Source organism: Pelophylax lessonae (assembly GCF_965119305.1).
Source record: "Pelophylax lessonae genome assembly, chromosome: 3".
Lineage (NCBI taxonomy): Eukaryota > Metazoa > Chordata > Amphibia > Anura > Ranidae > Pelophylax > Pelophylax lessonae.
The window spans coordinates 428,237,404-428,250,622 of record NC_138770.1 but is presented as its reverse complement, the minus strand read 5'-3'; positions in this window follow the sequence as shown (position 1 = coordinate 428,250,622).

Sequence of the window (13,219 nt, the reverse complement as noted above, 5' to 3'; positions counted from 1 at the left end):
CATTTATTTTTCATTTGTTGTTTGATTTCTTTGAACTTTTTTTGTTTGTCTTAATATTGTGTTCATGTCCATAAGCTCTTTCAGTATTATGCCTGGTTACCAATTAAGCAATTTGTATTTTTTAATTAGCACTATTGTCTGATTGCTCGTTGGGTAGGTGGAGTTTTTTGCACTATATATACTCTGTATCTCACTTCATTATTGTGCTGTGATCAGGGCGGTTTGCCAAAACGTGTTAGCCTTTCTGTATGCTCTTTTCATGTAACAAATACACTTTCTATACAGATTTGGAGTTGCCGGGTCACTAACTGGATTTGCTTGATCTCTTGTTGTCTGGAGGACATCGGAGCCAGAGCACCCATCTGTGGATTCCATCCATGAACTTTATTTAGATGTTCCCCTGTTCAGAGCGCTGCATCTGTTGTCTATCTGTTTTCTGGAAGCTGTACCACTATTACACTTGATTACAGGATGGGGGGGCTGTGGTGTACTCATTCAGTGTCCCATTGAAAATCAGTCCTCGTCTACTCCCCAGGAGGAAAAATCTCTCATGCTAGATAGGCATCCCAAATGAGTAACTGAACTCCTCTTCTAAATTTAAAGGGCCAGGCAGGGCAATGGCTACCAGCCCACCTACTAAGGGGAGTGACTCGATTTAAAGGGTGACTGTAACTTCCACCTGCTTAAAAGTAATACTGTTTATTGAGTACTTGGCTATCTATGAGACCTCTTTGCCTGCAAACCACACTATATGTATGCAGTAGCCAGAGCATTGTGTGGTTACAAAAAAGTCATAGAAATACTGTACATACTGTACACTTTAAGGGTTTGTATACAAAAAAACAATTGTGTTTCACTACTGTATGTGAGATACAATCAGCGCTACCCTTCACTATTTACATACTGTGTCAATATTTCAATATACTCATTAAATATATAAAATTGCTGCTGTACACTCCTAGTGATTCAACCACACTACAAATAACATATAAATATTCTTACAGTGCAATAAAACGTTGTGTGTCTTCAATCAAAGTCCTTTTAAATCAACATTACATAAAACTACCCCCCCCCCCAAAACAAAGCCCACGTGTAATTAAAAATGGAATATAAAGAGTGATCCACCGCAGTGTTCTTCAATCACTTAACAACAAAAGTGCACACCACCACCAGCTGGAAAACCTGCTCACCTCACAGATGAGATCAATCAGCTTTGTATATAAACACTCCTGCAATCTCCTGCTTCGGGCTCATCTTACTGCTCTGCGAACCTCATGCAAGAACTAATGAAGACTACATAGAGCTCTCCATTTGAACAAAGTTTAATAAAAAGCCCCCATATAAAAAAAAAACAAAAATATAAAATAAAAAAGCTTGTAATCCCATTCACATTTGTCTGCTCACCACTCCGCACAGATCTCGGTGTCTGCGGGACATCATGGGCTTGGCTGCTATTGTCTATACGCGTTTCGCCCACTCATTGGGCTTCTTCAGTAGGTCTACTGATCCACCGCAGTGAAGAACACTGCGGTGGATTACTCTTTATATTGCATTTTTGATTTACACATGGACTTTGTTTTTAGGAGGGTAGTTTTATGTATTGTTGATTTAAAAGAACTTTGATTGAAGACACACAATTTTTTTAAAATTTTTTATTTTTTATTCTATTACTTTTTATGGTGATTTTTGGTTGCGCTGCACTGTAAGAATATTTGTGTGTTTCACTACTGACATGCATTTGGAAGAATTTTTAAAGGATGTAGGATTCAATGTTTTATTATGTTTTATATAGAGGCGTTGTGTGCTGGTGTTTGATTTTCATATATTGCTTCCTAACACTATCCCCTGCAGGCATAGTAGAGTGTGTTTACTATGCTTCAGTTTATGAATGGACAGGAATCTCTGTGCAGAGTTATTTCTGTCCATTCATTCTGTGCTACTGAGGCTGTAGAGAAGTAGATTGAGGTCTGTGTCCTTAATCTGCTTTCTCTGTCTCAAAGGTGAAACATCAGAGGTTGTAAAAAATAATAAAAAATATAATGGTAAAAAAATAATAAAAAACGAAAATAGCAAAAAAAAAATAAAAAATGCTGACACCAGTGGCGGAACTACCAGGGTCGCAAAGGTCACTCTTACGACCGGACCCTGGCCTTCAGCTATTGCGAGGGGGGGGGGGGCCCTGGCTGGGGGTCAGGAGGCCCTTTATGATTTCTCACACCAGGGCCCTGAAGGAACTAGTTACACCTCTGGCCTAATGCCATCAAAAAGGTATTCTGGACTCTAATGCTACTAGCTAGAACAGACTCTTTGTAGATGGATTGTAGGTTTTAGGATTGTGCATTGTGAAAAAGGGGATTTGAAATTCATATTTATGTAGCACCCTACAGGTAGGTGCTAGGTAAATGCATGGTGGGCCTTGTCTGCAGTGGTGTATTTAGGTTTGTGTGCTGCCCTAGGCCTGACAAAGTTTGTGCACCCCCTAAATGAAATATGACCCACCCCTTCCTGTTTATGGCCCGCCCTGTCATCTTTACACCACAGACCACAACCACAGTCTATCAGCATAGCCTTATCAGTTCCCATAAGTTCAGCCTCATCAGTGTCCATCAGTGCCGCCTCATTACTGCCCATCAGTGCCGCCTCATCTGTGCAGCATATCAGTGTAGACCTCATCAGTCGCCATCAGTACAGCCCCATCAGTGGCCACCAGTGTAGCCTATCAGTGCCCATTAGTGCAGCCTATCATACCGGCAGGTAGCAGTGTGACTGTTTTATGGGGGTGCCAGACTGATTTTCTTCCTGGACCCTGCCCTCTGGCCCAATTTGCCCCATAATATTGTCACTAAACTAAAAGTGTAGCACCAGCTGGCAGGGACCCTTTTCGTGTGGGAGCTGGGTGGAGGCTGTTTTTTTTATTGCGGTGTGCAGCTTTTTTGCTGCCCCCCTGCAAAGTGCCGCCCTAGGCCTGGGCCTTGTCGGCCTAGGCCAAGATACAGCACTGCTTGTCTGCCTAATAGCAGGGCCATGATTGCTTTTTGGTTAGGGTGTCATGGTTTCCAGGTGTGTTTGCTGAGAGGGGAGTCTCCCCACTGGCTCTGTGAGAGGCTTCTCATAGGACAGTGGAAAAAACCCAATCAGGGACACATTCAGGCTTTTAACTACCCCAGAAGGCAGATTCTGCTGCAAAGGATTCTGCGAGTGGGTATAAGTCTGAGGGGAGTGCGTGACTCAGCGTCTTTGGCGGGAGCAGAGTCCCAGGAGGGAGAGAACAGCTGTCTCTCCTCCTGTTTGAGGAAGTGGATGTCTCGGGGTGCTGTCTGAGAAACCAGAGGATGCTGAGTTGAGCTGAGGGGGATCCGGTGTTCCGAGAACCAGCGGAAGGAAAGAAGGGTCCAGTCCCAGGAAAGCCTACACAGGTCATAAGTACTGAGGATTGCCCCTGGGGGTCTGCCTAGTGTCAGTGGGGACCATTCCGGAGAAGGTTCTGAGATCTAAGTGTCAGCTAGCTGTAAAGGGGATACCTATTTAGAGCACCCTGAAGAGTCAAAGGGGGCGCCTGCAGTTTGGGGCCCTGAAGAGTCAGCGCACAGTGTATAGTGCATCAGTTAAGAGTTGCAGCCATATAGGAATTCACAACACGCTTCCTCAAGCCAGTGCAAGGCAGGAGGGAGTAGTCAGTGACTTCTGAGTGCAAGTATTGTTAGAAGTTACTTAACTAACCGCACCTTTAGCGTTACCTACAATTCTACTTCCTCCTCTCCTCTTCCCTTCTCTGTTGGGGTCCCCCAAGGCTCTGTTCTCGGACCCCTCCTATTTTCAATCTACACCTCCTCTCTAGGTCAGTTGATAGCCTCCCACGGCTTCCAATACCATCTCTACGCTGACGATACCCAAATCTATCTATCCACACCTCAGCTCTCTCCCTCAGTCTCCTCACGCATCACTAATTTACTATCAGATATATCGGTCTGGATGTCTCACCACTTCCTCAAACTCAATCCATCCAAAACCGAGCTTATAATTTTTCCTCCACCGCGTGCCCCTTCCCCTGATTTCTCCGTCAATATCAATGGCATTACCATCAACCCATCCCCACATGCCAAGGTCTTAGGTGTCGCCCTGGACTCTGAACTCTCCTTCAAACTCCACATCCAATCGCTATCCAAATCTTGCCGCCTCAGCCTCCGCAACATCTCCAAAATACGCCCCTTTCTAACCAAAGACACAACAAAACTCCTAGCTCACTCCCTGGTCATCTCGCGCCTCGACTACTGCAATTCCCTTCTCATTGGCTTACCTCTACACAGATTATCCCCCCTTCAATCCATCATGAATGCTGCCGCCAGACTCATCCACCTCACCAATCGCTCAGTGTCCGCTGCTCCTCTCTGTCAAGCCCTCCACTGGCTTCCGCTCACCCAACGAATTAAATTCAAAATACTTGCAACATCTTACAAAGCAATCCACAGCCTAGCCCCCAGCTACATCACCAGCCTCATCTCAAAATACCAACCTAATCGCTCTCTTCGTTCCTCTCAAAGCCTCCTGCTCTCTAGCTCACTCATCACCTCCTCCCATGCTCGCCTCCAGGACTTTACCAGAGCCTCTCCAATCCTATGGAACTCCTTACCCTTATCTGTCCGATCATCTCCCACTCTATTAGCTTTTAGGCGATCTCTGAAAACCCTCCTTTTCAGAGAAGCCTATCCTACCCACACCTAACAAATATACCTCCATTTTCTCCATCAACTTATCCCCCATGGTTATTGCCTTTTGTTTCACTTGACCCTCCCTTCTAGATTGTAAGCTCTAACGAGCAGGGCTCTCTAGTTCCTCCTGTTTTGAACTGTATTGTAGCTGTATTGTCTTCCTTCACATTGTAAAGCGCTGCGCAAACTGTTGGCGCTATATAAATCCTGTATAATAATAATAATAAAAAAGTTCAATATTCTACAGTCCTGGATCTTCTGGACTTAAGTCGGAGTTCCAGCACAGCTTTCAGAGATACAGTGTGTTCAAAGCGCCAGTAAGCGTTGGCTAGCGTCGGCTGGCGTCAAGACAGCGATAACGGGCATTTTTGCTATAGAAGTCCCAGAATTGTACATAATCGAGCCATAGGAGTATCCCACTCATTCCCTTCTCCAATCCCCTAAAACTACAATAAAACAACCTAACAAAGATGTCGGAGTTGTCAATGTCTCAGTTCTCACACCCAGGGTCACAGCTCACATGGGCTGGAGAGGTAACTGGTAACAATGGCAGACCCACATCAGGCCCAATGCCTGAAAAACCTGCTACATTTATATTATAAAATGATATTTATATATAATATGTTATATATTATAATACCTTAGAGAATCCGTTATTACAACACATTACATACAATAACTGCGTACAATTTACAGATTGTAAAGCTTTGTGGTCCATTTGGAAGTAATATGCTGAGTACTAAATAGCATATGCTTTGCAGCTGCAGCTTTTTAATGTTTGTTTACACACAGATGTCCTGGTAAAGGACCTTTGTAAGATTTAGGCACCCAGGACCTGCAAGCTAATACTATGTGCTATAGCTCAGCACCTAAAGAGAAAATCAGGGGAAGAAAAAAGCTTCCAAAGCCCGGAACTGACAGTCCTAATAACACTAGGGGAATTTCACCTCTCTGATATATGGAGTCTCTAGTAATACATTTGTATTTTAAGATGAACTCTGGGATTAAAACAAAGCAAAAGAAAACTCAAGAACAAAAAAAAGCGAACCCTTTAGGCTGCATGGGTTAAATGCATGTTAAAGGGTAACTCCACTTTAGTTGGGAAAAAAATAGGAAATAAAGAAAAAATAATATAGCGTATACAATTGCGACACAATTCATACTGTAATTGAATATTATTAAAAATGACCTTTCCTTTTCAATTTGCAGCTCTGTCATTTTCTGAAAATGCAATGCAATACGGCTACCTGGAGGCGTTCTGTACACAGAATTTGTACTGAGCACACCCCAGTTATGTCATTTCTTTTTTGTGTGATTAACTTGATTTTCCCAGAAGTCTACTCTAAGATGCAAGTCAGATTTCAGGCATCCCCTGCAACAAAAATGTCATTTTTGGTGAGATACTCCCAATAGGAAAAAAGGATGCAGACCCTGCAGCTTTCCTCATTAGAGCCCTTGAGGTGCAGCAGCTGATTGATAATAATGTAACCACTTTGATTAGACTCACATTCCCACATGGATACAGACAAACACACAGGAATTTCTTCAGAATATCAAAAGGTAGGAGTCTGCAACAACGTTTTTTAAAATCCTTTCAATGTACAATGGTCACCCAGAGGGGAATGTTTTTTTCTCAACAAAAGTGAAGTTACACTTTTAAGTCTAGGAATAGAGGAAAAAGGTGAAATACTTACCTTTTTACCTTGCTCCAGCAGGCATCTGATGCTCACCTCCTTTCTCCCAAATTCCATGTTTTGAATGGGCTCTCTCATATACAATGCAGAACTGTTGGTATACAGTGTGATATACAGTGTTTGGAGGGTAGAGGGTAACATAAGCAGAAGGGGACCCTATCAAAAGTTTAATATGTGGCACTATAATATAAAGTTGTGCCCTGTACAAGGTGTCACTCCTGTGAGGCTTTCTGATGAGAAGCAAAATATTTGCATCAGGATTTAGGAATCCACAGGTACTTACAATATGAAAACAACACGTAGTTCTATTCATTTAACATCCAGTACAATACCATCTGTATTATCCCGTACAATACCATCTGTATTATCCCTTTACCCAACAAGATAAAATATGCTTATCCAGCTTTATTTCAGAAGTGAATATGTCCTTTTGTACTGACATGTACGGTATATATGATCACACATATTACAACAAAATCTTTGTGTAAACATCGGATGAGTGAATCTAGAAAATGCTTCTTCACGCAAATCCTATTTGACCTTTAACTACTCCAGCTCATGAACCTGTATACTCCTTGGACCAGAGTGATTTTCATATTTTATCTGTGGGTTTTTTGATTTGACAATACATTTGTTATTAGTTACTAAAGTAACACATGTATAATTTTTGTGGGAAAAATATTATTTTCTTTAGGCAGTATATTGGCTTAAAATTATTTCATATTTTGTATACTCTAAAGACAATACGTCTGGCTTGATCAGTGTTGTTTTTATTGTGTATTACTGTAGATAAGGAGTGAACATTTTTGCCAGTTTTGCGATTTTTATTCACTTTAAAATTACATATCCAGTACAAAGCATTGCCAAGCTATTTAAAGACAAAATACAGGCTTTTAAAATTCTTTTCATTCTTTTTTTCATAATCCTACAAAAAACGAATAACCAAAAAAAACAAATAATATATACTTGTGTTGTAGGTGCACTTTGTAAAACAAATGCTTTGTATAAAATACTTTTATAGTTGCATTGGTGGTAAAGTACTAATGAAACACGTGCAGCTCTGAAACATGGTGATTTGCTTGTATTTTCCCAATTTCATACTATATTTACTATATACTAAAAGTTTATTGTGTGGGCCCTTGGTGTGCTGGCAGCTATATTCAGTAGATGTAAGAGAGGTGCCAACAGTGCTGTTACATGAAGCAGAAGACTGTAACTGGATGATATGAGCCCTAGCCATACAATTTTGCAAAAGTTATAATCCTTTTCCTGGCGCATCTTCATGGTAGCATACAATGGGTTGTGGGATAGGACTGGTTAACTATAAATCAAAGACAGACCTGGCTCGCAGGACTCACCATTTGTCGCCCCAGCCAGCTTCAGGTCCATTCTGGTTGTCTGGAGGGCATAGTTCCGCCTCTCCTGGGTGAATGCCTTTCCTGTACAGCCTCTACATGAGCTGACCTATATGGTTGGAGCCCCATTCTGGTGGTGCAGGCCTGTCAAAGAAAGCTTTAAACAAGCCTTGACATAAGTGATGTTTTCCCTTTGCTTTCCATATGCTTTTCACTTATTTTCTCTGTTTTGTGGACATTTTCCATTTCCAAGATGGCTGCAGCAGTGCTAGTACACTCTGAGCATGAAAGGCAGGAAATTATGCGGCCCCTGTAGCCAGTTTTCTGGCTAGCCCTTTTCCAAGATGGCAATCTGAGCATGCTCAGGCACTGATATCATCATTAATGGCAAAATGTGACAGTTTTAAATGTTTTTTTTTTTTAAATGTCCCCAGCACACAGTGTCTCCAACACAGTAAAAACACCTGTCACACATCTGTCCCAGTACATTAATCTGTTACAGTGAACATCTGTCCGTGATCATTTGCCACATCTGTCTGTGATCATCTGGTACACATAATCTGCCACATCTGACCGTGATCATCTGACGCACATCATCTGCCATATCTGCCAGTGATCAACTGGCACATCTGTCCGTGATAATCTGGCACATCTGTCCGTGATAATCTGGCACATCTGTCCGTGATAATCTGGCGCATCTGTCCATGATAATCTGCCACATCTGTCCATGATCTGCCATATATGTCCATGATCTGCCTAATCTGTCTGTGATCTGCCACATCTGTCCTTAATCTGCCACATCTGTCCCAGTGTACATCTGCCACATCCCAGTGATCAACATCTGTCACAGGGCCTTCACAAATGTGATAGGTACTCAGGAAATGAAATGTGTAATTTATGCTCCTAGAACGCCTGAAGGTGCTACTTGGATGTTGGGCCTCTGTATAAGGCCAGGCAGTGGAAAAGTGTCACACATGGGGTATCGCCCCACTCAGGAGTAGCAGAATGTAATTTGGGGTGTAACTTTTGCTATGTACATGCTATGTGTTAGAAATATCTTAAAAATTTACAAAATAAATAAATAAGTTTTCATTTTCTTTCCACAATTTCCAAAAACTTGTGGAAAAAAATTACATGTTCAAAAGACTCATTATGCCTCGTAGAATATACATTGGGGTGTTTGTTTCCAAAATGGGGTCCTTTTGTGGGTAATTCTATTGTCCTGGTGCTCCAGGGCCTTCAAAAATGTGATAGGTACTCAAGAAATTAAATGTGTAATTTATGCCTTTAGAACGCCTGACGGTGCTACTTGGATGTTGGGCCTCTGTATGTGACCAGGCTCTGGAAAAGTCTCACACATGTGGTATCACCATACTCAGATGGAGTAGCAGAATATTTTTTGGGGTGTAATTGTAAGTTTATCTATGCCATGTGTAAGAAATAACTTGCTAATATGACAATTTTGTGGGAAAAAAAAGAATCTTCATTACCCAAACTATTGTGGGCAAAAAATTGCAACTTCCAAAAACTCACTATACTTCTTACTAAATACCTTGGATTGTCAGCTTTAAAAAAAGGGTTAATTTGGGGAGGGGGGTGTATTTAGAATGTCCTGGCATTTTAGGGCCTCAAGAAATGAGATAGGTAGTCAGTACATCAGGATTGCTCAATTTCCAATGATATGTAGCCTAACTTGTAGGCTCTATAACTTTCACACAAACCTGTTATACACTTATCAGGGATTTTTTTTTTTTTTTACCAAAGACATGCAGCAGAATATATTCTGGCCTAAATTTATGAGCAAACTTGATTTTATTGGATTCTTTTGAAACAGAAAGTAGAAAATTTTGTTTTTTTTTTTTTCAAAAAGTTTGCTCTTTTTTAGCTTATATTGCAAAAAATAAAAAAACTCAGTGGTGAATAAATACCACCAAAAGAAAGCTCTATTTGTGTGAATAAAAAAATAAACATTTAATTTGGGTACAGTGTAGCATGAGTAATTGTCATCCAAAGTGCGAGAGCACTGAAAGCTGAAAATTGGTCTGGGAAGGAAAGAAGGGGGGGGGGGGGATGAAAGTGCCCAGTATTGAGGTGGTTGAAATGAAGCTCTTACCGAAATTCACGTATCTATTTCGCTATTCCCCACAATGGATGCCCAAGTCCTTTTCACACAACTGAATCAATTATTCTCCTCCTTTCTTTGGGGCCCTCAAACCTGAGATATAAATGGACCATGCTCATGAGTCCTTCATCTCAAGGTGGCCTGGCCCTTCCTGATTTACACAAATGTTTTTTGGCCACCCAGCTAGTTACAGTGGTCTGCTGGTTAAACCCTGGTGTCACCAGTTCCTCTGTAATGGTTGAGGCGACTGTGGTGGAATCCCTGGAGGCATTAAAATTCCCTTTATTCCTTAGTCCCCCCACGCTCCCTAACCCATTAACGCCTTCTATGCTCACCACTGTTTGAGCCTGGGGGACCGGTTTCAAATGTGAGAGCTAACCCGAACAAGCAGTTTCCCCCAATGCCCCCCTATGGCGCAACCCCAACTTATACCACTTTTACAAACTACCAGAGCCTTATACCAGGACCAAATTTACATTAAAACAATACGCCAGATTATAGTCAACCAATCCCTGGCTCCCTTATCCTTACCATCCTCCAAATGTAATATTCCAGAGATCTATTTATTCCGCTACTTCCAGTTCTCCATTTGCCTTTAGTAGCCAATTCTCCCACTCCGCCCTTTAAGCTTATAAAATCAACACTAGAGGAAGTGTTAAGGTATGAATGTGAGGCAAATCCTACCTCCCTGATATATTGTCATCTGGTGCTATTATCCTTACCTGTCCCGGAGGATCTCAGGGCCAGATGGCAATGTGACATTCCAGATCTTGATGATGATGACTAGGATGACATATGGGACTTTCCCTTTCCATTCATTGGTTTCTCTATGAGACCGATTAATCCAATTTAAACTCATCTGCCACATTTTACCCCCTACAGGCTGCACAAAATGAATTTCAGCTCTTCCCCTGAGTACTGGCGGTGCACAACATAAAATTTATAAATAAATTAAAGTCCAAATAGCAATGATAATATGCTTAATCCCAATAGAGCATGTTTTATGGGCACGTACATATATATATACACATATACAGTACATGACCAAAAAACATACTTTCATAAAACATACTTTTATAATTTTTTAGACTGACCCCTCATAGCTGGTATCAGGAAAAGAACACTGGAGTTGCCATTTAATTTGTACATTATAACCTATATGTATGGGGGAATGGGTAGGCTTTTGGGCAGCAGAGATTGCATATATTACTGAGATCTGCACCGGCCTCCAGCTTCTAAATATGTTACGTTGATGACGAAACATGTCAAGCTGGAATGCAGGGTGTGTAACTTTCCAGTGTAGGTTGAATGCACGCTGACACCAAGTCGGTCCTCACTTCCACCACACAGTGTATGCCAACCTACTATGGAGGTTTTAATAAACTATACAAGATATTTTTACACTATGAGGAGATTGCTCTTTTTTTTCTCTGCCACTAAATCCTGCCACTGGAACTACCGATTACTGCGAGGAGAGGATATTGGAAAGCGGTCAGAGGATACATCCTGGTCACAGGGACCACCTAAGCCTTATGACAAAAGGGTCAGTACTATGTGGTGAGTGGGGATCTTCACTTCACTTTTGCACAAGGTGACTGGGTTCACACTGAAGGAATGTCAACTGCTGCAGAAGTAACATGGCACAAGTCTGCATGCTGAAGGGACTTCACATATTGGATGTCATCCAATTTTATTGGGATTGAGCACTTTATCACCACTATTTGGACATTATTTCATTCATAACTTATGTTTTGTTGTTTTGGTTTAATTTAATATTACATTGTTATTATTCACATAGGCAAGCGCTGTTTATACACAGAGCACACCACTCATGTGGACATATATTTTGATTATATCATAACCAAACAGTTTGGGACAGCAGCTGCACATTTTTACAAAGGTGGTGCGAGTATATTTTTAACACACCGCCATATACACAAGTACAGCAGCATACAGCCATTCATGTCAGTGATAGGCTGTATGCTACACCTGGGCTTGGCTTAGGAGGAGGAAATTCTCCGGACGTGGTGCTGTAAAAGCTCAGACAGCCTCCGTGCAAGAGCCCTCAGGGGGAGACATTAGCAAACGCAGTTTCTATACTTTTCAAAACAGGTTTACTTTAAGCAAAACTTACCTCAGGAATATTTGTTTGACATTATAGTCTATTTATGTTTCTGCTAATAAATCTTTCAACATCATTTTGTATGATTTTCCTTTTCCTTGGTCACTTGGCTTTATACCATATTTTTAGACTGCTGACCTTTTCTGTGTTAATCTCTTTGGGGATGACTGTTAAAACTGGATCAAAGAACATTTCCTAACCTGCACTGGAAAAATGATGGTGCGGTTCCCAGCCAAAAAGCTTTATTTATATCTATTACTAAAGTGAAACTCCAGGGAAACAGTTAAATGCACAGGGCACATGCAACATACATATATTTATTATTACCTGTCAAAAGTTTGGTAATTTTGTCCAGCCACCCTTGTGATGCAAACAGTTCTGCTAGTCAGTAAGATCACTTTCCATCTTCTATATTCAGCTTTACTGTTTTATTTATTTACTTTTTTGGGTCAGTTCCCTGCTCATTCAATAAAGTTTATGCTTACAAATCATTTTCCAAAGAGCAAACTGAAGATAAAAACGTGAAATGAGAAGCTGCATTGCTGAGCAAGTAAAAACATTTGTCACTTGTCTGCCTGTGTTATGTGACATTTGTAAATCACTTTTTGGGAAGGAAGATTGGCATTTGAACCCTAGGGTTATCTTGTTTTTATAGGAATTTATGGTGGTTGTTGGACAAAATATGGCAATTGGCAGTTTTTCCACATCTAAAGATTTCTACAATTTCCTTGACTTGCGCCTGAATGGATCTGAGATTAAAGTGCCGCATCAGGAATTCATTGTCCAGGTAGATATTTATTACAATATTAATTTGGATGAAGGATGGAGTCAATCCCAAAATTGACCATACAGAATAGCAAATTCTTTTCCAAGCAATCGCAGGAATAGATGGGAGAGGAGGATTGGGGGTCCAAACTGTTTTTGAGGCAGACATTATGAATGGAGCTTAGTGCTTTGAAGTATACAGCCAGAGTCAGATGGGGGTACAGAGGGATATTGTAGCCTGGTAAGTGACAGTGTTATTCTAACTGGAGGGGGACAACACTGCAGGGTGATGGCAAGGTGTGCTGGAGGTAGGCACTGTAACCCCTTTTCTCTCATAAGCCTGGTCTCCTGACTGGCTCTACAACTTTTGTTTCTTGTTGGGAGCTGTGCATGTGTTTTGCTGTTATTGACATAACAGCTTATATTTTTTTGATGGGACAGAATTTTATATG